The sequence below is a fragment of the Ailuropoda melanoleuca genome, chromosome 4 (assembly GCF_002007445.2).
Source record: "Ailuropoda melanoleuca isolate Jingjing chromosome 4, ASM200744v2, whole genome shotgun sequence".
NCBI lineage: Eukaryota > Metazoa > Chordata > Mammalia > Carnivora > Ursidae > Ailuropoda > Ailuropoda melanoleuca.
The window spans coordinates 69652394-69676416 of NC_048221.1; positions in this window are offsets into that span (position 1 = coordinate 69652394).

Here is a 24023-nt window from a genome sequence, read left to right on the forward strand (position 1 = left end):
AGCCGAGAGCCACTGCCCCTGTAGTGACTTCTGTGGGGGCTGTGATTTCAGCCCTCCAGATGTTGATGTGTGCCCTTCTCCTCTGCCCTGGCCCCAGTGAGGGTCTCAGTCAGCCCCCTGCCTCACTGCCCAGCACAGAGCCTGACGAGCTAGCCACACAGGCAGCCCTCTGCTGCCTAGAGAAGCAGGCCGAGGATGGATGGTCAGGACCCACCTCCCTTCTCATCGCCCCCCAACTCATCCATTCCCCAGCCACTGTCCTCCCCCTCTCCTCACCCCTGCATCTACTCCTGTGCAACCCTGTGCCCACCTCTCCCACCAGTTTCTAGGGAAAATGAGTGTCCCTGCCCTGCTCTCAGGAGGGGTTTTGCTGGTGGGAAGCCGAATCTGTGCTGGGCTGAGCCTGGGGGAGCAGTGGGACCCCAGCAACTCCCCCAGCTGGAGTGACCCCCCCCATGTCACGTCCGGATGGCCACGTCAGTGTTTGTGTGTGTGTGTGCGCACTGTGGGGGGAGGGAAAGGAGTGAAACGAAGCATGGGGCCCAATGCCACATTTATTTAAGGGGCACCAAGTTAAAAATAGACCCCAAGTGCCCCGAGCGCAGGCAGCAGGCACGCGGACCTCTGGCTCCGATAGGGAGAGGGATTCCAGGAGCCCTGAGAACTGTCCACAGCTTGCAGCGCTCCGCACGACTCCCCCTCCTGCGGATGGATTTGCGGTTCTGTCCAGTGTCACGCACACCCCGGCGCTGCTGGGCGGTACCAGCGACGTTTTGCGCGCTTCGCAGATTACAGTGTTCTGAGCGGAAGAGAACGAACTTTACACTGAGAGGGGACCCCAGCGGGGGATTACTGGACAGCTGCCCCCTTCCCGCTCCCCATTTTACAGAGGGGGCTGACTGAAGTTCCAAGAGAAATGACACTTGGGACACCTGGCTGGCTCAGTCGTTACACAGTGTGACTCTGGGCCCCAGAGTTGTGAGTTCCAACCCATGATGAGTATAGAGATTATTTTATTTATATTATTTATTTATTTATTTTTGAGAGAGAGAGAGAGAACAAGTGGGGGGGGGGGGTAGGGCAGAGAGAGAGGGGGAGAGAGAATCTCAGGCAGGCTCCAAGCCCAGCACGGAACCCAACGCTAGGCTCCATCTCACGACCCTGAGATCATGACCTGAGCTGAAATCAAGTCGGATGTTCCACCGACTAAGCCACGCAGGCGCCCCGAGACTACTTTAAAAAATAAAACTTAAAAAAAAAATGCCACTCAAGCTTATGCAGAGCAAGGCTTGAATCAGGTCTCCTAGCTCCCAATTCAAGACTCTTTCCACTGTTACATCACGCTGATCATGTTATATTGCACAACGTCCGAACAGATTTTGTTCTTTCGTGTTTTGTTATGTAATGTCATGTAAGCAGGGCTGGGGGTGGGAATGGGGAGTCGTTGGAAGGAGGAGGGGACAAAAAGGTAATTATGCTGAGGGGGCCCATATCCTCCCGGACACAGATGGAGCTCCCCTACCTGCTTTCTCCCCATGTCAGGTGTAGTGGGTGTGGCTCGGCTCCCAGCGCCCTAATTAGCACCTGTTGACAGTTTCTGGTTTGTGTGTTATCACCTTGGGGCCGCTTATCTTTATCAGAGCCAAAGGTTGATTGGAGCATGCTGGCTAGGGCTCAAAGCAACTCCACTCTGATTCCACAAAGCATTTATGACCACTGTTATGAATAACAGCCCTTTTTCCTCCAGATAGCAACCCAAATGTCAGCTTGTCTGAGAGCTGCCCTCTGGAGTCTTGGTTTGGTCCCCATTATGCCCACCAAGGAGACAGCACACGGTCCTCCCCAGCCAGGGGAGGAGAGTGCTCCAGGATGAGGATGGCCGCAGGAGCCCAGACCTCACGATCTCCAGCCTCAGGCACCCGCAGAGATGCCCCAGCCACCTGACTGTGCCAGAACCCCTTACCAGAGGCCGAAACCTCTTCCCCTCCAGCCTCGCTCGCTGGGTCAAAGTTCCTGAGCCTTATCAACCCAAGAGGCAGAATGTTAATCTGGCCACCTACGGTCCCTCCGGGCCCCCTCACAGCCGGCCTCCCCATCCAGGCGGGTGGGGTGTGTACCCATCAGGACAGCCGGCCCTGCATGGCCGCCTGAAGGGCTCATCCTTGGTCTCTTCACAACAGTAGCCTCAGGGGAGATAGCTTCTCTGAGAAGTGACCCCAATCCTTTTCTGACACCTGACACCTGGACCCCTTTGGTCTGGTGATGGCAGAGACGACCAGGGTTCTGCTCCCGACTCAGCGGCTGTCTCCTTCCCCGGGACCCAGGGCAAGGCACCGCGCACCCAGACTTCAACTGCATCACCTGTGAAATGGTAATGGGCTTTAGTCGGTCCTAGGGTACCCTCATTCCCACTGGCACCTGGTCCCTCAATCAGACCACACCACCCCCTGTTGCATACCCCCACCTGGAACAAGCTCCAAGGCCCTGAAGGCAGCTCTTTTGTGTCTTCAAGCTCACTGGGCCCCCCTCAGGGCCACCCAAACCCCCTCACTTCTGGGCCAAGTCTCCAGGGACCACCCAGGGAAGATGAAGATGCCCTGCATAGATGCCCGCTGAGATCTCAGGCAGAGACAGGTGCCTGCCCAGCAGGGGTGTGTGTGTGTGTGTGTGTGTGTGTGTGTGTGTGTGTGTGTGTGTGCAACCGCACTCCCTGGGCATTGTCTGGAGGGGGCATTGTCCGTAGGGCTGGGCGGTTGCATTTATGGCTAGGCATAAAAGGTAATCATTGACCACATCAATGCCGCCCTGCGCGTCAGTGCCCGCCCAGGCTCGACCCTGCCAGGCCCTGGATTACTTTACAGTCACATAAAAGGAGCCTCCAGACTGGCCTCTGGGGACTTTGGCCCTTAAGCGAGAAGCGGGAGGGAGCCCTTCCCTGGAGACAGCCTTTCTTATAACATTTGCTTGGCCAGAGAAGAGCCCCCGCCTTTTATCAAACACCACTGGGATTGTCTCTGCCCAGCCTGCCTACGCCACAGAGTCACCAACAACAGGGGTCACCCCTCCAACCTTCCCTCCTCCACCTCTCCTATCGGGACCCCCCAACAGCCTGGGTGCACCCAGCCAGGCCTTCCCCGGGCTAGGAGTTGAGGAAACATCTGGGAGGCCTTGTTTTCTTTACAGGTTTTATTTCATGGAGGCCTCCTCAACCCCATAAGCTAGGAACGGGGATAATCCCCATTTTATAGACAGGATCACTTAGGATCAGAAAAGTCAAGTAACTTTCCTAAGTCACACAGCAGGTAGGTAAATGGCAAACCTCCACAATTTCTCACAGCCTCTATGGCAGCAGTCTCTAGGCCTGTTTGATTGCCTACGCTATCAGCAAAAAACAACTCTAAGTACACACCTTTGATATATTTATACACATCCATAAATCGTATGCGTGTACTGCTAAAAATCTACATAGTAAATAGTAGCGAATACCTGCACCCCAACAGAACGACCTTTTCTCATCCTATCATTCAAACCAGATCAAGTCAACTTGGGAGATGCTCCCCCAGGCTTGATCCTAGCAGGAGCCCCTGGGGCAGAGAGAGAAGGTGGGGAGTGTGCTGAACTGTGAAGGAAAAGTAGGCCTCAGGCAGGTGAATATATTGGGGAAGGACACTCCAGACTAATGCTTGAGCAAAATCCAAGAGGCAGAAAGTGGCAGGAAATGTTCAGACACAGACAAGAACACTGGGAACGTGAATGGGAATAGCCAGAGACAATGCTGGAAGGGTCCGGAGGGGCTCGAAGCAGCTGGCCACACTGCCAGCCCTTGCCTAGAAGGCAGTGGGGAGCTACAGTGGGGATCGGGAGCAGCAGTGTGACTTTGCCAGAGCTGCGTTTTGGAAATGTCTCCCAGGCCACAGGGTGGAGTATGGATTACATTCTTAGAACGCTGTCCTTGGAGTTGTATCATGTGGCCCTTTGAGAGGCACTAGACTGAAGGCCAGTTAAGGGTCGCCACACCTCTCCATCTTTGCACACACTCTGCCCAACTTGGGGTGACCTGGCTACCCTCGCTGGCCTCGATTTTCTAATCTGTAAAATGGACATATGATAGCACACACACATGGATGTCATTGTCACTCCGACAGTAGGGCCGGCGTGCCTGATTCAGGGTCTGGCTCATCACAGAGGCTCAAGAAATGGCAGCTCACTCATTACTAGAAGACACCGTTCCCTTTCCTCTGCCTGAAGAAATCAAACCAACCCCCCCCCCCATGATCTAGTTCAGACTTTACTTTTGAGAACCCTGCTAAGCGTACGACTCCCTCCCCTGGGCCCACCTAGCTCTGGACTCACAGGGGCAATGCAGCACAAGCCCATCGGGGGACAGCGACCTGTGTATACATCTATCACCCCGGTCCCAGACACTTCGTGGGCCTGGGAAAATTGCTGTGACTTGGTTCAAAGCATAAAAAGTGAAATAACAGCCGAAGAGGAAGAGGAGGAGGAGGAAGAGGAGGCGGCGTGTTGAGGAGTAGGGGCCAAGCTCTTGGTGCGTGGTACCGCGTGAATCCCTGCATCTCCCCACGAAGGCGGTGTACCGGGCAGGACAGGCTAGCTTGCGCGGCAGTAACAAACATCTCAACGTTTCAGTGGTTGAGAACAGTAAAGGTTGATTTAGGCGAGCACGGCAGGTCATCTGAAGTGTTCTGCAGTATGTTTTCCTCACTCCGGGACCCAGGCTGAAGGAAGCCCCCTCCCCACCCCACCCCCTAACACCGGGGCGAGAAGGGGAGAGGACAGTTCACACATTAGCATGCACTGTTGTCCCCTGGAAGTGGCAGGTGTCAATTCTACTCACATTTCATTGGCCAAAGCAAGTCACTCAGCAACACTCACCCCCAGGGGTTAGTGAAGTGCAATCCTGCCAGGCCTGTCCCCAACTCTGTGTCACCGAAGGCCACACAGGTGGGTCAGGTCCCTCCCTAGCAGTGCTAACAGCCACTCCCAACAGGGTGACTCAAAGCCCCCTTGTGGCAGAGTTGACCCCCCATCCAAAGACTATTCACCCCCCCTCTTCTCTGGAACCCCCGTCCCCCCCCCGCCCCGCCCAATAACATCAACACACAAGAATCTGGGTCAGTCTTTATCTTCCAGCTAAAGTGAACTCATTGAGGAATCAGCTTTGACTTTGGTTAGGCATGAAAATCACAACCACATTTCACATCTAACACTGAGGCACTGTAGGTCTGGCAAGCAGCACAGGAGGGGGGCAGGAAACCAGTGACAGCTGGCTTGGGGTTGGAATTCAATTTCTTACCAAATAATTACATGCTATCTGCGGGCTGGGATCACACACTTGAGTTTGTGCCACAGGAGTCGGCCCCATGCATTTCCCAGAGCCCATTACCTGTTTTTTCCATCATCATTTGCAACAGGGGTTGTGTAGGCTCTGGGGAGGCAAGTCTGCTGTGGTGTGTGTGTGTGTTGGTGTGTGTGTGTGTGTGTGTGTGTGTGAGTGTGCAAGACAGCAAGCCAGAAAGGAAGCTACAAGCAGACAAGGAGCGTCTCTTGTGAGCACGGTCCCTGCTGGTGCTGAGAAAGGAGGACAGGTCTCTGTCTAGCTTCTAGTCCAGACTTCAGAAAAGCGTCCTCATTGCAAAGTGTGTGCTAAGCCTGGCTCCCTACCAGATCACAAAGAAACGCCCTCAACCAGGGACAGACATCATTTTGCTCCAGGCAAGTTAAAGGAGCCGCACTCAGGCAAAGGGGTGGGGGCTCAGGGGAAAGATAAGTGCAGAAACAAGCAGAGTTTCAGGCCGACAAAGCAGAGCAAAAGTTCAAGGTCAGAGACCAGTGACATTCAGAGGGCAAACTGGGGACAGAGGAGGAGCTGCTGAGAGGCAGGATGGTATGGGGGGGCAGCAAAGGCTCTAGGGCTCTGCTGTTTACCAGCTGGGTGGCCTGGGCAACTCCCCAGCCCCTAGAAGCCTCAATTAACTGAGGCTAATGAGAGCCCCCATGTCACAGAGTGCTAAATAGGTATGCAGCAGCCAAGGCCCTGCTCTGCTCCCCGGGCCCTGGATCCCCTCCCTCCCTCACTGTCCCAGCACAATGGAGCCCTGGCCTGGAGAATCAAGTCCAGAGGGAAACCAGTCACCTTGTTAGGCAGAAGTCTTTGTCTTCCAACCCTTCTTCCAGCCCTTGCTGTCATCCCTCAAGACCTTGCTGGCCACCTGCTGCCGTCCAGGTCCCTGCTGGTGAGGGTGGGGGCGGGGGCAGGGTTCTGGAGGCAGAAGAAGAAATTCCAGAGCCTGATCTTTAGGAACTCACAGTCTAATGGGGAGGAGGTGGCTCACTAGCCAGAAAACGAGGACTAGGAACCGCGGTTTGGGGCAGGAAGAGCTCGGGGCCAGGAGGCAGCATCAGGAAGGAGCTGGAGCCTCAGCGATGGAGGGGATGAGTCTGGGGGCACGGAGGGGCATGGCAGGCAACAGACACACCTGGAAGAAAGGTCTGGAGGGGCTCGTGGGGTGCAGTTGGGTGGCTAATGCGGGATTCTAGTGACAGGAGCAGTAGGCCAGGCTGTTGGTTGGGGATGTCCAACCTCGGGAGCTATGGTGCAGAAACAGAAGGCTCTGGGGTTTTGTTTGGTCAGGGATAGAGAGGGCAGCCAAAGCATCTAGAGATGGCTACAGGAGAGAAGACGGGTGTTGGCGACATGGGATGCTGAGTTCACGCCCCCCTCCCGGCCCCCCTCTGCAGACAGAGGAAGAGCAAGTCTCTCTAGGTGGGGTCCCCACCTCCTCTGTCCAGTGGGACAGGACCTCACTTGACTGCTCCAGCGCCAGGCTGAGCCTGGCTTGACAAACGGGCCCCTCCCCCTGACTGGAGGGGCCAAGATGTGCCATTGTTAGGCTGGAAGTGAGTCACAGAGCTTTTCCTTCCTTCTTTTCCTCTCCGCTTTGCTCGCCTGACACCTCGTGTGTTCTCTCTCGCTTTCTCACACACACAGACACCTTTTAAAACCCATGAACTATAAATAAGTTGTCCATCTGCACAAACCCTTCGCTCCAGCGCTCCAGCGCTGGGGGGGGGGGCGAAGGGCCTGGCTCGGGGTTCCTGTCCACGTGTGGGTCTCCGGAGCACGTGCCTGTGCGTGTGAGCGCGCAGGTGCTGCCGAGCCTCGGATGTGCTGGGTGTCTGAATCTGTGAGCTCATGCGTGTGGTTGAGCTCAGGAAGGGGTATCTGTGAGCGAGCACAGCATACCTGTGCGAGGTTGCGGTCGGAGGAAATTTCCATGGGGCAGAGCTCTGGGTTTCTGGGCTGCGGGCCGGGCACAGGTGTGTGTACTGTAGGTCTCTAGCACTGAGGGGCAGGGCGTGGGTGGCGAGGGTGTATTTGTGCCCGAGGTGTGTCCGCATGGATATCCGTGTTGTGAAGGAGGGGGGTGTTGGGCGTGGAGGAAGTGTTTCTGTCTGTGTTTGTGTGGGCGTTGAGGGTGTCTGCGCCTGCACCGCCTGCCTTGCCTCTGGCCCTGCAGGTCGTGAAAGGACTTTAGGACTTGGTCGTGACTGAGGTGGGTGTCACACCCTTCAGTTACATTTCCCTCAGCCTGGTGGGAGGGCCCGGGATAAACTCAAGTCAGCACTGGTGGCCGTGGCGGGGGTGAGGTCACATTCACGGGGGTGTTCGGGGGGTAGGGAAGCTCATCAGCCTGAGCGCTGGGCCTAGGAGAAGAGTGAAGGCAGGGCCTTGTTCTCTCACTTCCTCCTGCCATCCCTCACCTGAGTCCAGCCAGGGAGAAGGGGTACCAGGAGCACAGGGCCCACCGGCCACCAGCAGGCAGGACTCAGCTCGGGCACTCCCGAGAGGGTGCCCCTCCACCAGCATGCAGCTCTGCCCCCCACCTAGGAGCCCCTCCCATCTGACCCTGCTCCCAAGCAGACCTCAAGCCCCGCAAGGCAGGCCCTCTCTCTCCCCAGCGTCCCCATGCATAAAAGAGGGACAATGATATCTACAGAAAGGGGTTAACTGTACCCCAGGTGAGCCTGGAGTTGTGGCCACAGAAAATAGAACTCAGCATCCACGCTCCCTTGTCATGTCTCCTACCCCCAGAAAAAACGGTTCAGTTGGATCCTTCCCCAGGGTTGAGCGGCGGGGAGGTGTGAAGGTCCTTGGGCCGTCTCTAGGGGGCGCTGACAGGCAGGCAGCACGTGCCTGCACCTGTCAATGGGTTAAATGAGCAAAAGACTGGTCAGGCCAGGGAAGGGGGCTTGAGGAGCTGTGTGAATGGGGGACAGAAGTTCAGTGGGGCCTGACGGAAGGGTCTGTCTGTGGGATGTGTGACTTCTGTCACCCACTGGCGGTAGGAAGAGCGCCAGGGCGCCTCGGAGAATTCGATCCCAGGCTCACAGGGACTGGGCTCTTTGGAGGGGGTAGCCAGGTTGTCCTTGGATGGAGGAGGGAGGGTGATAAGGGATAATTGAGGTGTGCCTGCTTTCCCTCTCCTCTACAGGCCTCCCCAGGGCACACTCTCCCTCTAGAGCCCCTCGAGGAGGTGGAAATCCATTACTTCCACCCGAGGTGACAGCAGGCAGGGTGAGGGGACCATCCCCCAGCATGGGCCCTGGAGGCAAGCATCCCTGGGGGACCCTGGCCTTCCAAGTTTGGCTGCCTTCTCCTGGGCTGTCCCCCCCATGACTGGCCATGCCCTGTGAGCCGGCTTCCTGCACTCCTGCTTTAGCAGGAGGGGGGTGGCTCCAGGGTCAATTCCGAATTCTGGGGGGTGGTCCCGGTCCCAGGAGGTGCTGTCTTCCTCTAGCACAGCCCATCCATAAAGGGCATTTGTGCCCGGGCTACACCGCCCACCTGGGGCTGGGGGCAGGGGCTGCTTCGAACACAGCCCCACAGTGAAAGCGGGACAAACGCCCCTGTGTGCACTCTGGCCGAGGTGCCGGAGGAAGCGGTCGGGGCCGAAGTGTTAATGGGCCTCCTTCCTGCACTGCCCATGCCAGCTCCTCGGTGCTCATCCCTCTCCCCTGAAACACCCGCTTCCGCTCAGTCTCTGCACACTCCCTCCGTGTCCCTGGCCACAGACCTGTCCCGCTTTAACAAACATCCCTCTCAGGCTTTGGGTTTATGGCTTTTCCTCGCGCTCTCCTTCATGTGGTCGGGAACCAACGCTCCCCTTCCCCAGTCCCCAGAGCAGAGGCCCGGCCTGGGGTGGAGGGGGCTGGGGATGGCCTCAGGGGCTGGGCTGGCAAAAACACCAGAGGGGAGCCTGGGATCCTTGCTTCAGGGAGACGAGGCCCGGCCAGGCAACAACACAGGAGGGATGAGCTCCGTCTTGAAGGAGGGCAGTTTGGGTGGGCCGGGGGGCGCAAGGCAGCTGCAGGAGCCAGGAGGAGTCCTCAGAGAGGACAGGGAGGCCATCCCTGAAGGGCACAGCACCAGCCCAAACAATGGCGAGTGGGGAACTGCAAGAAGGTGAGCAGGGATACCTGGGGGCTTTGTTTTTATTCGTTTTTAAATGGAACATTTCTTCAGCACCAACTGTGTCAGGGGCTAAGGAAGTCCTGCGATTTGATGATCTCATTTCATTCTCACAGAAACTCACCAGAACCATCACCCCCATTTTACAGGAGACAAACTGGGGCCCAGAGAGGTGAAGTAACATGTGCCCAAGTCACAGGGCTGGCTAGTGGCTGAGGGAGGATTCGAGCCCAGGCTGCGTCCCCGTGTTGAAGAAAAGCCACTACGCTAGGTGCCTTCCTGGCTGTGGGGCTTTTGTATCTGGGCCTGAGACTGCCTGCTCTGTGTCCCGGAGTCCCTGGGTCAGCCTCAAGAGGGCCGAGGAGGAAGCATTCAATCCCAGGGCTGTCTGTGCCCTCACACACGAGGGCCTCAAGCCCCTTGGTTGTCAGCATCATCTGTATGCTGGCATTTCCCACCTAAGGATGTGGGAATGTGACTAGAAGCTGTCGAATAAAACACACATTCATTTAAAAACGTGACTGAATGTATACTTGCTCCTGGTCATTTATATTTTTTTCTCAGTCCAAGGATTTTAAAAATACCACGGCCATCACGGGGAGCAGGGAGCCGGTCTGCAAAATGTTTCAATTCTATGAAAGAACACTTGTGTTCAAGAAGCCCAGAAACCACTTTACAGACTAAGACAACGATGCCCTGAAAGGCAGCATACCTGGGCAAGTTTCAGAGCCAGCTGGAGCCCAGGGCCCTACTAAGTGGGGTGAGGCTCTCCTTTTATCTGGTCAGGGCAGCCCCCCACATCTCATCAAAGAAGCGGGGGCTGCCCCAGGGCTGCAGGGGTGGGACCTTGAGGATCCAACCCAGTGGGGACACCAGGCTTGAGGGACTAAGGGACTAGGAGAAACGTGGGGGCCTCCCCTGTCTCCCAGCAATGTGGGGACAATTCCGGCACGCAGGAAAGAGCCCCAGCCCTACCAGTCATTTGCTTCTCGCAGCCTTTCCTAAGGTGGGCATTTGCAGGTCATGCTGGGGAAGAAGGAAGCTTTGTATGGACAAGCAGGAAGATGGGGGGGCTTTTTTCAGTGGGGAAGGTCCCAGTTTTCCACACAACCAGACCAAAGGGAAAGACCCCTCCAACCCCCACTATGGAAGGAAGCAAAGGAAAGACATTTCGGGCATTTACCGTGTGCCTGGCACTGTGTTTTTGCATATTAGTATTTTTCTTTTGTTTTTCATCTCAACAATCCTGTAAAGCAGATCTGAAAACTCCCATTTCTGCAGTGGCACTTCGGAGAGGTGAAAGACTATTAAAAGGCAGAGCCAGCACCTAAACGTGACCCCACGTGGTTCTAGGGGCTCAGAGCTGCTGCAGATAGGACTGGGGGGGGGGGCAGAGGAAGGGGGGTGAGGCCCAGCCCCCACAGTCCCGGCCCCCGCGAACATCCTCTCTGCCCGCCTTTGTTCACAAAACCGAAAAAGTGATGATGGTTTTCCTTCCTCTCTTTAAGAAAACAACAGAATCAAAACAAACAGAGAAGGGGAACTCCCCTCCTGTAGCTTTTGCCAGAAATAAAAGGAAGAAACAGTCCCAGTCATGCTCTGGGCAGCCCTGCTGCTGGGACAGGGCCTGGAAGGGGAAGAGAGAGCACCCCTCATGAAACTAAAAGCTTCAGGGTCTCCACCTCCTGGTCCTGCTCGGCGCGCCTCCCCCTCACCCCTGCAACCCTTCCCCACTCATGGCCTCACCACCCCATTCTGACACACAAGAGCAGAGGCAGCTGAAACTTTCCAGAGGGCTTCAGTAAATCCCAAGAAAGGGCAAAAAGGAAATAAAAACACACAAGTCCAAGAAATAAAAAACACCTCCCAGAATGCACACTGGCACTGTCGACCCCCATGGGCAGTTCCCACTTAGGGCCCCCAGGCCCTGCCCCATCTCCCCCTCCTGAGCTACCTGCCCTGTAGTCCCCGCTGAGGCGGTGTTAGCCTCATGGGGTCCCTCCTTTCGAGAGTCAGGACCGTCTGTACCTTAGTAGCCACGGCAGTCAAAATCGGGAGCAGCCCTGGGTTGGAGGTCCTGCAGGATGCCCACCCGCGTCCTGGCCAGGGCCCCCCCATTCACCACTTAGTGCAGACTACAGTTCCAGATGTCTTGTGCTGATTGGCTCACGTGGGGTGACTGACAGCTTCAGAGATCCGCCCCCTGTATGTCGGACCGCGGCCTTAAAGGCTCAGCAATGGCCTCAGTCACAGGCTTCGGTCTCACCAAAGTGGCCCGTCAGCCACCCTCACACTTGCACAGAGACCCTGGAGCCAGCAGGACCTTTTGAACACTGCCTGGGTAGATGAAGGAATTTATGGTCTGGGTTCAAGGTTTCTTCCCATTGAGAGGGGTCTCAGCAAATACTAAATGAGTACTTAGACATGTACTCAGTACTGTACCCGGTCCTGGGGGGAATGTTTGAAGACAGACGAGTCTCAGAGTCTCCCAGGGACCTGGAAGAGACAGTGGTGGCACAGGATTGTTCTAAACAGTTACAAGAGGCTCTAAATGGGAACTCCTCCCTTCTTGGAGCTGTGGGAGGTCAGAGGGAGAAATGCATGGGTGATGTTACTGACTGTGGATTCCTGTGCCTCTGGGCTCCTTTTATCCCAGAGGGCGCAGGTCCTGCAGTTGGTGGCTGTCGGTTGAACAGGTTTGGTGAGGGTTAAATGAGGTGCCTGCTGCGTGGGGGTACATAACAACGGCATTGGGAAGATGATAGTTTGTCTTCCTACTGACCCAGGAAGCTTCTTGAGGGCGGGTACGGTGTGAGAGCTGCCCTGCGTCCCCTCCCAGGTCCCAGCTCTGCATTGTGCCACTGGAGGAGCTCAGTAATGCTCATAGACCAGCGCTGATGGATTTGGTTTCTCCCCAGCCCAGCACACCCTCTTCTGCCATCCCCAGCCCCAGCATACTGTTAACTGTCTCTAAGACCCGCTCTATCCGCCTCCTCCAGGAAGCCTTCCCTGTCACTGAGCTTGGGTCAGACCCCTCCATGTCCCGCTGCAGGCATGGCCCCTAAGTCTGGATTGATGCACTATTACAGAGCCATTTCCGGTTTAGGCAGCGGGCTCCCAGGAGAGTACACCCCCCTCCGGGGTCTCTGCAGAGTCTGGGCTCAGCAGCAGCCCAGCAAGATTTTGATGAATGAATTAATGAACTTGCTCTGTGACCTTGAGCAAATTCCCTCTGTCCGGTCCTAACAAGGGGCAAACACTGACTTTCCTAGGTAAGTGGTAGGAAGGGGTCTGGAACTGGAGGAGGCAGGGCCAGGAGGAGAATGGAGTGGCTTGTGACACCCACCATGGCCAGATGGGATCTGAAAGGGGCTCCTCCAGTGAGAGCCAAGGCAGAGAATGGCCCCACACCCAGACGTGCCCCGGGTGGGGGGCTTTTCAAAAATGGGGATGGAAGGGCATTGTCCCTTAGCAGAGCCCATTTTAAAAAGGAGGTCTATGTTTCCAGGCTCTTCCCATCAGGTAACCTGGTTCCCGAGACCTTCCCACAGGATCTGTCCCACCCTCCTGGCCATCAGCACCAGCCGTGACCTTGAATAGGTCACCACTCACCCCTGGTCTTCCAAGTTCTCCTCTCTACAGACCAGGGCTTAAGGTGCCATCATGGGCAGGTGCCTGGGAAGGAGCCCAGGGATGGAATCCTGGCTGGCTGACACCCCCGCCCCCCCCCACCCGCTCGGGTGTTGGCCCCGGCCAGTGGGTTTCGGGTTTCAGCTTTCAGAGTGTTTTCCTGTCTAGGGCACTTTCCATTTTCCAATACTTTTCCTATCACAGCCAAACAACAAAAAAGGAAATTGGTGAGCCTTCTAAGGGCTGGGAGACTGGGGGTGGGCAGAACCCACCATGGGAAAGGCCCAAGGCAGGGCTGGAGGGGGAGAGGCCCCTCTACCCCCATTCCCTCACCCTCCCACCCGCCTCCCCGCAGGGCTGACTCATTGTTTTGCAACAAACAGCAGGCAGCCAAGCCCTGGCAGTTTCTCGAAGTCCAGGCTGGGTTCAATCCCGGCCCTCCCAACGGCCCCACCGGGCCTGAAACGATTGGGTTATCTCCGCCTGCATCCCCTTTGTTTGGGGGCGGCCACTTGCTACACTGAGGTAAACAAACTCTGGGCAAGTGAGAAAAGGAGGCACCCGTTTATCTCCTGAGGCCATGGAGGCCTGGCAAGCTTTGGAGCAGGACTCTTAGAGATCCCCCTCCCGCAGTGATGTTCCCCAGTGAAGGGGAAGGGTTTCAGAGCACGACATCCAGAGCCCGGTGCCTGGGTTCAAATCCCAGCTCTGCCACTTACTGCCAGTGACCTTGGGCACTGGCCCTATCTGCTTCCGCCCCCCTATCTGCAAAATGTCGGGATAATAGCAACAACTCACAGAGTTGTTGTGAGCATTGATGAGTTCATATCCATAAAGGGTTGTATAAATAATGTTAACTTTTTAAGAGTTATATAGGAGAGGTGTTAAATGGGTTGGGGGCATGGTCTATAAGTAATGTTACATAAAATAAGCCCAACACCCAAGGCCAGGCTCTGCGGGAATTTCCCAGCCCCAGCCCCACTTCCCCCAGCAGGCCAGCTCCTTCACTCTGCATCCCTGAGCTGAGGGCATTGATGGGCCCCAGCAGGATAGGCACTGAGGCCCCAAGCTCCTTTTCAAATGGAAGTGGTGGGGGGGGGGTGGAATTCCTCGAGGGAGGTAGGCGCCAACCTGGGAGGGTCTGACCACCTGAGGAGTGGCACAGAGCAGCTTTTTGGTTTCCTGCAAGAGCTTTTGGAATTTCATAAAGATGCCTGCAGGGATGGAGAGCCCACAGGGGTGAAGTGATGGGGGAGGGGAGCAGGGCAGCAAGCTCTCCCTGCAATCCAGCAGTGGGACCTGTCCTGCCATTTTCTTTCCTGGGCTGATTTCTTTTCTGATCTTTTCGAGAGCTGACTTCTTGGGCTCAGGTTCCAGATTCAGACCTTGATTCTGACACTTCCTAGCTGGGAGACTTTGGGCAAGTTACTTCCTCTCCCTAAAGCTCCATTTCCTTGTCTATAACAAGAGATAATAATCCCACCTTGTAATGGCCAGCAGGGGATGGAATAAGGAAACAAGGGGAAAGCTGCTAGTGAGGGGCCTGGGTGCAGGACCAGGACACCATCAGTGGGGGACCTGCAACCCGCCCCCCACCCATGCTTATCTGGGACCTGGGAATCTCCTTCTCTCCAGTCTGACTCCATTCGGCAGTGGATGCCCACCTCCACCGTCCACCCCACCCTGCTTCCTGCATCCTTTCCCATGAGTCTAAGGGCCTGAGGCTGGCTTCTCAGCCTCTTCCTTCCTGGTTCCCTAGTGCTGCCAATGTCACAGAGTGTTAATAGTGCCCAAGAAAATGGGGCTGACGTCCACTCTCCTCCCTCACCAGTACTAGGACCCTTGGTCACAAGTCACGGGTCTTCTCCAAGCCTCTGTCATTCAGTCATCCATTCGGCAAATATCCCTGAGCACATGCTCGGTGCCTGACAGTGTACAGGCTGCCACAGGTACAACAGTTAATGGAATAGGGAGAGTCATAGTCTAGCAAGGGAGACAACTATTAAATGTAGATCCAAACATATCCTTATTGCGTGCTACAGTGAAGGGTGCAATGAGCTAATGTTTCCTGGAGGGCTCAAGAGAAGGTATTCCTGAGACTTAAGCCAGGACATGAAAGATATCTAAGAATGAAAAGAGCTGAGGAAGTAGAGGGAGAAAACAGTGTATAGATAGCCGACATAGCATGTACAAAGGCCCTGGGGTCACAAGACTTTGGTACCTGAAAGGAGTCCATAGTGAGTGAGCAAAAGAGAGACTCAAGCTGAGGTTGGATGGTGGAAACGACCAGGTCTTACGGGATCACACAGACCTTGGCAAAGGGTTTGGAATTGAACCACTGAGTAGTTTTAAGGAGTGGGGGGATGTGATAAGAGCTCCTTCAAAAAAGTCTCCAGCAGCTGAATGGTTAATGGCTGGGGTGGATTTGGGCCGATGATGGAGGAGGCTGTCTTTCAAGGGAGAGGGACTGTAGGTGGGTGTGAGACAGCAGAGGTGGAAAGAAGGGGGTACAGCCAATGCTTAAAGAGTAGGTACAATAGGAATTAGTGATAGGGGGAGGTGTGGAGGTTGAAGGAAAATGTGTCAAATAGGACTCTTAGGTTTCTGACATGGAAAGTGGAAAGCTGGGTGGAAGCTAGTTCCAGAGAGAGGAGGCCCAAGGGGAGAGGCAGATTGATGGGAGGGCAGATAGCAGGAGTTTAATTTTAGACATCCGTGTCTGAAACACATTTAAAAATTTTTTAATTAAAAAAATATTTTTAAAGATTTTAAAAAATGTATTTATTTGAGAGAGAGTGAGAGCATGAATCGGGGGAGAGGCAGAGGGAGAGGGAAAGGGACAAGCAGACTCCCCACTGAGGGGAGCCTGACACTGGGCTCCATCAATCCCAGGACCCTGAGATCATGACCTGAGCCAAAGTCAGACACTTAACCAACTGAGCCACCCAGGCGACCCTAAATATAAAAAATTTTTAAAAGGGGCACCTGGCTGGGTCAGTCATAGAATATGTGACTCTTAATCTCAGGGTCATGAATTTGAGTCCCACATTGGGTGTAGAGATTACTTAAAAAAAAAAAAAAAGAAGAAGAAGAAAGAAAGAAAGAAAGAAAGAAAGAAAGAAAGAAAGAAAGAAAGAGGAAAGAAAGAAAGAAAGAAAGAAAGAAAGAAAGAAAGAAAGAAAGAAAGAAAGAAATAGAAACTGTTGATGTCAAGTAGGCAGCTGGATACATCAGTCTTAAGTTCCAAAAAGAGGTCTAGATTGAGAATTGGAAGTTGTGGACGTGGAATCATTCCGACACGGGAATGGACAGGCTTGCTTAGGAGAAAGGAATCTATCTATGTTGGTCAAAGAGGACCAAGCCCAAGGCCTGAGGAGCGCCGCATTTAAGTGTCAGGGGAAACTGGAGCTAACCATGGCCGTAGTGCACAGCGGGACTGAGGCTTCTGTCCAGCAAAGGGTGTCAGCACGTAGAGCCAGGGCCCAGCGCGTAGTAAGGACACAATAAATGACGGGTGGGAAGGCTGTGAGGACACATTCGGTGGTGATTTTCTTCATTTGCAAGTGATAGAAACTCAGACCGGTCTTAGAAAAAGAGGAGTTGATTCAAGGGACTCAGGATACCTCTGACAATTGGAGAAAGAAGGGTATCTCTGAGCCCTGCACAAAAGCCCAGGATACAGTCCCTTGGGGGACTCACTGAGCCTCTCCTCTCTGCTTCCTGTTAAGATAACTTCTTTTTTCATGGATCCTCGGACTTCCCTTACGTGACAGGGGACACAGCTCTGCGCCTCACATCCTGATGTCCCCTCCACCACAGAGGGACTTACCCATGTTCTCTCCCGATCCCAAGTTAACAACATCTCAGGCGGGAGCTCTCAGCAGCTCAGCTTTGTTGGGGAACCTGCCCCTGCATCAGTCAGCACGGGGCAGCAAAGGCCGGCACCTACAGGGACCAGGGGGTTTGGAAGGAGGCCTGCTACCAGCAAATCAGTAGCTGCCCCCCTCAACTTAACCTGGAAATGCACTTGGAGTCAGGAAAGGGGCTAATGGGGGGCACCTGGGCAGCTCAGTCGGCGAAGCATCTGCCTTTGGCTCGGGTCATGATCTTGGGGCCCTGGGATCAAGCCCCACATCAGGGTCCCTGCTCAGCGGGGAGTCTGCTGCTCCCTCTCCCTCCGCCCCTCCCCCTGCTTGTGCTCTCTCTTCCCCTGCTCCCTCTCCCTCCGCTCCTCCCCCTGCTTGTGCCCTCTCTCAAATAAATAAAATCTTAAAAAAGAGGAAAGAAAGAAAGAAAGAAAGAAAGAAAGAAAGAAAGAAAGAAAGAAAGAAAGACAGGCTAATTTGGTTCCTACGGGTGATTAGAAACAAAACGCAACACCTGGCTGCATGCCACCCATCCGTAGGACACTGCCTTGAGAAGCAGCCCTCTCCCTGGCCACACCCCGACTGCCTGGACTCACCAGTCACCCTATCACATGCCTCCCCATGCCCGTGGTGTTTGCCCACAGATCCCCCCCGCCCCGGACCTCAGTCAGGCAGGCCTTGCAGGTGGACCACCCCACTTTGAAGGGTCCCCTCTTCAGAGCCTTCTGTGGCCGTCCTGGACCCTAGGATTGGGGCCAGTTGCCCAAGCCTGACCTGTCAACCTTTCCCTTCCTTCTATGACCACACTTCTTCTATCAGCCAAGGCCCAGCTAACCCCAGACCTCCTCCAGGAAGGGTCCCTGACTTCTCCAGCCTCGTGCCCCCTCCCACCGACCTCCAAGGGCCTGCTGCGATGTTCACGGCTTACATGTAAAGAGTGCCTGCCGCTTGCCAGCCACGGAGATTAGGAAGTGCTCTTAGATGCTTCAGCCTGCGTCCTCCCTGAATGACAGGCACCACCATCCCCATTACACAGAGAGGAAGCAGGCTCAGCGACATTCAGTGACTTGCCCCCCCGAATTACACTGTGGGTTAGAGAGAGAACCAGGGCTTGAATCTGCCTGGTGATGACCCACCTCAAAGCCTTTGCTCTACGCTGGGGGCCAGCAAACTTGTGGCCCCTGCCGGTCACATTCTGCCAACTGTCTGCTTCTGTGCAGCCCCAGAGCCACGATGGTTTTTACATGGCTGGGAAAAATATTGAGAAAAGGGTAAAATGCTGGCACGTGGGAAGACCACACGAAATTAAAATGTCATCATCCATTAATAAAGTTTTATTGGAACACAGTCACACCCATGTGTTTAGATACTGTCTATGGCTGTTTTCTCACTGCAGTGGCAGAGCTGAGTAGTCCTGAACGAGACCAGCCTAAAATCTTTACTGTTTTGCTCTTGGCAGAAGTTCTGCCGACCCCTGCCCTAAAAGGCATCACCAGCCTAGCCTGCCTTCCCTTGTTGTTGTTACCTTAGGTTACAGCTTTAGAAGTCCTAAACAGCCTGCCTACCTCTAGGGGCTGCCGTCTTTCTGTAAGGCTGAGCCTGCAGGGCCATCTGGGAGGGAAAGCAAGGTGGGTTTTAGCCCTCTCTCTACCCCCAGGCACCCAAGACTTGCCCCAGATGGGACTGAAGTCTCAAGACCTGAGAATGTCCAGAAAATCCCCCTCAGCCAACCTCTACTGGCATCCCCCCAGGCTGAGCCAGGCTGTCCATCCCAGGGTGGGCCTCAGGAGACCTTTGTTCTGACACCATCTGACTCGTCTGGAGTATGCTCGAGTCTTGTTTGATTTTCAAGGAAGCAGCTTCAAGGAAAGAAGCAGGAGTGGGTCTTGTCCAGAAGAAATGAGTCCAAGTGTTGTCCTGGGGACTAAGTGGGATCACGAAGGAGAGCACTAACCCTGAAGACTAGCATATGCTTGACGATCTGCAGCTCTTGTGAGGAGGCGGATGAGGAGAGGGAGGGGAATGGGAAATTCTGGAAGCTCTTGGCTTTTGCTGGCCTGTGTGGGGCTTTCATGTAAATTAGAAAAGGCTCTCCTTCCTCCAGCACATGGGGCTCTGCCCACACCAGGACACCCCTGGTGAGTGGAGTGAGAGCTACACTTCAGCCCTCACTCCCACCTTAGGCCAGGTGCCTTTGTGCAGTGCACATACTTCACAACTGTCTGTGGCAGCCCTGCTGGACCTGGAGTAGAGAGGAGTTTCCTGAATTCCTCCTTCTTCCCCCACAACTCTGGCCACTACCTCCACAAACCCTCCTGGGCTTCAGTTTCCTCTTTTGTATAATGAAGATGCTTGTCCTGTCTTCCTCAGGCAATTCTCAGGATGAAATGAGGGAGCAGATGTGGAAGTCAAGGGTGGAGGGTTTTGATGTTAACCAAATGACCAAATGGAAACCTGCCATTTGGGGTCCTCTAGAAGCTGCTATTTACAGAAAGGGCTTTGGTTGTTGACGTTTTTAGAAATTATATGTTGTATAAAGTTTGGGAAGCAGAGAGCTATATTGCCCATAACCCGCCATGGTTAATATCATTTCTACACTTTATCTTGCTTTTGGGGGGAAAGGAGGGGGAGGGGAGATCCGAAAAGGGGAAGATAACTAGAGCAGTTCTTCTCAAACTTTACCTGAGGGGTTTGTTAAAAAGCAGGTTCTGTAGGTCTGGGATGGGGCCCGAGAGTCTGTGTTTCTAAGCAGCTCCCAGATGACGCCCTTCTGGGGACTACACTCTGTCACTAGGCCCTAGAAGACCCTAGAGCATCCTGCAAAGGGGGAGCCAGGGTGGGGAGCAGTGAGAGCTTCTACCACGCCAGCAGACCTGCTTCTGGAAGCGAGAGGCAGGGGCAGGCTCCCAGGACCCCAAGGATCAGCTCAGAAAGTGGGACTGGAGGCCCCCAAGGCCCCACACCCTCAGCAGGGGGACTGAAGCTGAGGAGGCCGGGAAGGGCTGGGTTTCCCCAGATCAAAGCAGGTTCTCCAGCCTTTGATTCGCAAACAAGCAGCCTCTTTGGAGGCTGACTGGAGTTTGGGGCTGGCTGGCCTTGGGGCCCAGGGTGAGTGGTCAGAGGCCCCAGCCCCCTCTCTTTTTGCATAACAGCTTGGCTGCCTAACAAAAGGACGGTCCTTGAAAGGCTGTATGGGGCTGTTAAAAGCTTCCGGCAATGGTTTAATTGGGGGCGATTAAAGTGTCCTCCCCAGGAAGACCTGCCCTTCAAAGGCCAACTAGGCCTGGCTCCCCTGCCCTCAGCACCTTGCCCCTTGGCCACGCCCCCCCTTGGTAGCCCTGCCCCAGCCGCTCCACTCCCCCGCCTCGGCCCCCCACTTCCCTGCGGCTCCCTGCAGACCTGGCAAGTCAGCGACTGGCCCCTTTGGCCAGCCTGTCTGGGAAGATTCCGTCCCAGCCCCGGGACCATCAGCACCATTTGCTCACACAGTTTGGTCTCATGGCGGAGTCTGACATGGGAGGGTGGGGAGGGCTCAGTTAGAGACACAAAGGGCTCTGCATGGGCCCACTCTGTGCCCTGTTGCTGTCTCTCCCCAGGAACAGGCCTCTGGGCCTCTCCTCGAGCTCCCTCACCAGCCCCTCTCCCCAGGACCCCCGCCTGTCTGGAACTTCACGGTCACCGTTGGGGGTTCCTGGGCCTACCACATATTCATCTTCCAAACATCTGCTGAGCGCATTACCTGGGAGGCGTTGGTGGCTCCAAGGTGACCAGACAAGGACCATGACAGGGATGGGGGTGGGGGGGCACTGCATAAGTGAACAGGCCAAAGCGATCCGGTGGGATATGAGGTAAAATGAGGCAGGGAAGCCTCCAGAAGCAAGAGAGCCTAGAGTTAGAATGTGGTCAGCTGATTTGGCCCATTTACCCTGATGTGAATCGCAAGACCACAGCTGGCTCCACTCACAGACTTTGCCCCGCAACCAACCCGGGGATCTTTGAAAGGGGAAGCAGGGTAGACTTTCCTTCAAGTCTAGAAATAGTTGCTCTGTGGGTATCTGGTACAGACATTCCCCCGGAGCCCAGTGGAGTCTTCCAATTACCTTCTTTGGCTGAGTCAACCTTCAGGGAGCTGTGTTAAGGGATGCTTTGGATGCTATTTTCCTCTCTTACCCTTTAGGCCCATCCCCCAAGGTCCAAGGCCTTCCCTTCAGGGTGCTCTGTTTCACCCCCTCCAGGCCCTGCTCTCATTTGCCCTATTGGGCTTTGGACTGATTTTGACTGGCCAGTTCTGAGGACAGCAATGCTGGGCCGAAGGGTCTCTCTCTGGGATTTCCATATCCCATCCAAGTACTAACCAGGCCCGATCCTGCTTAGCTTCCGAGATCAGACAGATCAGGCGCATTCAGGGTGGTATGGCCCGTAGACTCCATGTCCCAGGTAAGGAAAGTTCTTCCTTTTTCCAAGGTGAGTGTGGGATAAAACCAAGCCCCGAGGCTAGGAGGCAGAGAGGCCTCAGCCTGAACTGCATGCTGCGGGCTATCCCTGTCCTGCTTTGAAACCTAGAGGGGTTGTCCCTAACTATTCCCCCACGCACCTGACGGCTTTCCTGTCCTGTGCCCAGAATGTGCTCTGGCCCTCAGAAGCCCATGCAGGGCAGGCCAAGTTAGCAGGGGCACTGAGGGGCGGGGAGGGCCAAGGCTCTGAGCAGACCCTTCCGACTGGAGCCCAAAACCAGGCAGGTGCCCCGACTTTGATTTTCATCAATTTCTGACCTCAGAGATCCGGCGCCTGGTTACATCTGTATTGTTGTACCAGCTCAGTAACCAGAGCAGTGAGTGGTGGGGCCCAGAACCCGTTCCGAGCCCCGTCTCCGCCTCTGGAGCTCCTGGCAGAGCAGCAGACCTCAAAGATTGTCCTGTGAACTCTCTACGAAGTTCACCCTCAGCCTGGCAATGAAGCCATCAGGTGAAGTGGCTCTGAGCTTCCAGATTCGTGGACTCGAGGTTAAACCCGAGCGGCGTCCTCACGGTGGTGCGTGCTGAGGATGAAGAGACGCGGCCAGGAAACAGGCCTCTGGGAACCTGGGAAAGAGCTGTCTGCTCTCCCATCCTAGCCGCTCACCTGACTCACTCCTTCTCTCCCAGGGTGGCCGACTATCCCAGTTTCCTGGGACTGAGGGGTTTCCCAGAATAAGGGACTTTCAGTTTTAAAACCTGAACAGTCTCAGGCAAACCATCCAGACTGAGGGATTTCCCAGGACAGGCTTTCAGTGCTAAAGCGGGAAAGGCCCTGGGCAGACTGGACAAGTTAGTCACCCCACCTCGTCCCCCACCCCCCACAGCCTGGCCTCTGTCCCCATCAGTCCCATGAAACACGTACAAAGGCCATCACCAACCTTCAAACATCAGTTCCTGTGGCCTCTTCTCCCTCCTCCTGCCCCACTGGGGTGGTGGTAGGGATGGTGGAAGGCTGGGGCCAAACCCAACCGGACTGGAGGGAGCAATGGGGGTGGGGCGAGGGGGCAGGCGAGTGACAGCCTTACTTGTCCCACCCTCTCTAAGACACTTGCTGGCCTTGTACCCTTTATCACTCCCTCACACTATCTGGACACTGAAGGAGTATCTCCTCCTAGCCCACCCGTGCCCTGCCCTGACTCAGATAAACTGAGGGGCCACCCTAGGAAGACGGAGGTAAAGCCATGGCCTAGGTCATTCCCTGCCCAACCTCTCTGCCTGACCCTTGGACCAACCTTGGCCAGAAAAGCAGCAGGCCTCTCCTTGGGGTCACATACTCTATTATGGGTACGGGTTCCTAGGCTCACTTGCAGATGAAAAAAACAAAAAAAATGAAGGCAAGAGAAATGAAGTGACCTGCCCAAGGTCGCTGGGCCAGACCCATAGAATGTAAGAGCAGGAAGAGGCTTGAACGCTCCTGTGCCACAACTCCATGGAGGCTGTGTTTAGAGGCTTTTAGCACTTCCACATCCCTGCTGACCTCAGGCCAGCCACCCAGACCACCCAACACAGTGCTCCTGTCCCTCAGAAGGCCTTCTGCCTGGGCTTCCCTCACCACCGAGGCCAGCTGTTTGCTGGAAAGCTCAGCCTTACTGTTGTGGTTCCCATTATTCCAGGGCGTCCTGACTTCCAAACCTTCCCTGACTACTCCCGGGCCCCAACCCCCACTTCCATCCTCAGATAGTGGCTGGGGCCACATGGAATTCCTCGTGGTCCCCAAACGTGTTTGCCTCCACAGGGAACGTACACCTCTCCTTCACGAGGATCTGTGGAAGCTGGTCCTTCAAGGGCCTGTTTACTTGTCTCCTCTTCCAGGAAGCTTCCCTGAATGTGTGAGTCCCAAACACATTCTCAGGGCGCCTGGGTGGCTCAGTTGGTTAAGTGTCTGCCTTTGGCTCAGGTCATGATCTCAGGTCCTGGGATCGAGCCCCACATTGGGCTCCCTGCTTCTCTCTCTCCCTTTGCCCCTCCCCCCACTTTGCCACTCTCTCAAATAAATAAAATCTTTAAAACAAAAACAAAAACACATTCTCCTTCTTCAAAGGGCTTTTGTGTTTACCTGGTGTCAGGCGCTGTACTGCGCCCTGTCTCACTTAACCCTCCCAACAACCACAAGCAGCAAGTACTTTACTATTATTATCCCCTTGCTATAGACAAGAAGCTGAGGCACAGAGAGGTTAGGTAACAGGCCCCAGGTCACACAGCTGGAAAGGGACAGAGACAGGATGTGGCCGTCTGGGTACACAGCCTGAGCTCTGCACCACCAAAGTCCTGCCCCTAGTGGTGTTTGTACCTCCATCGGTGTACACCGGGTGCTATGGAGTCTTTTAAGTCCTGCTCTAGCTACACTGGGGCAGACACCATGGGTCAGGATTGGCTTTCTGTGGAAGCCTTCCCGTGTGCTAGAGAGCACAGAGAAGGACCCTTACCTCAGACCCCTACACAGCCCTAGAGGCCCCTCGGCAAGGGAGCACAGGGACGGACAGAATTCTGTTTCTATTAACTCTCAGCCCAGTTTCT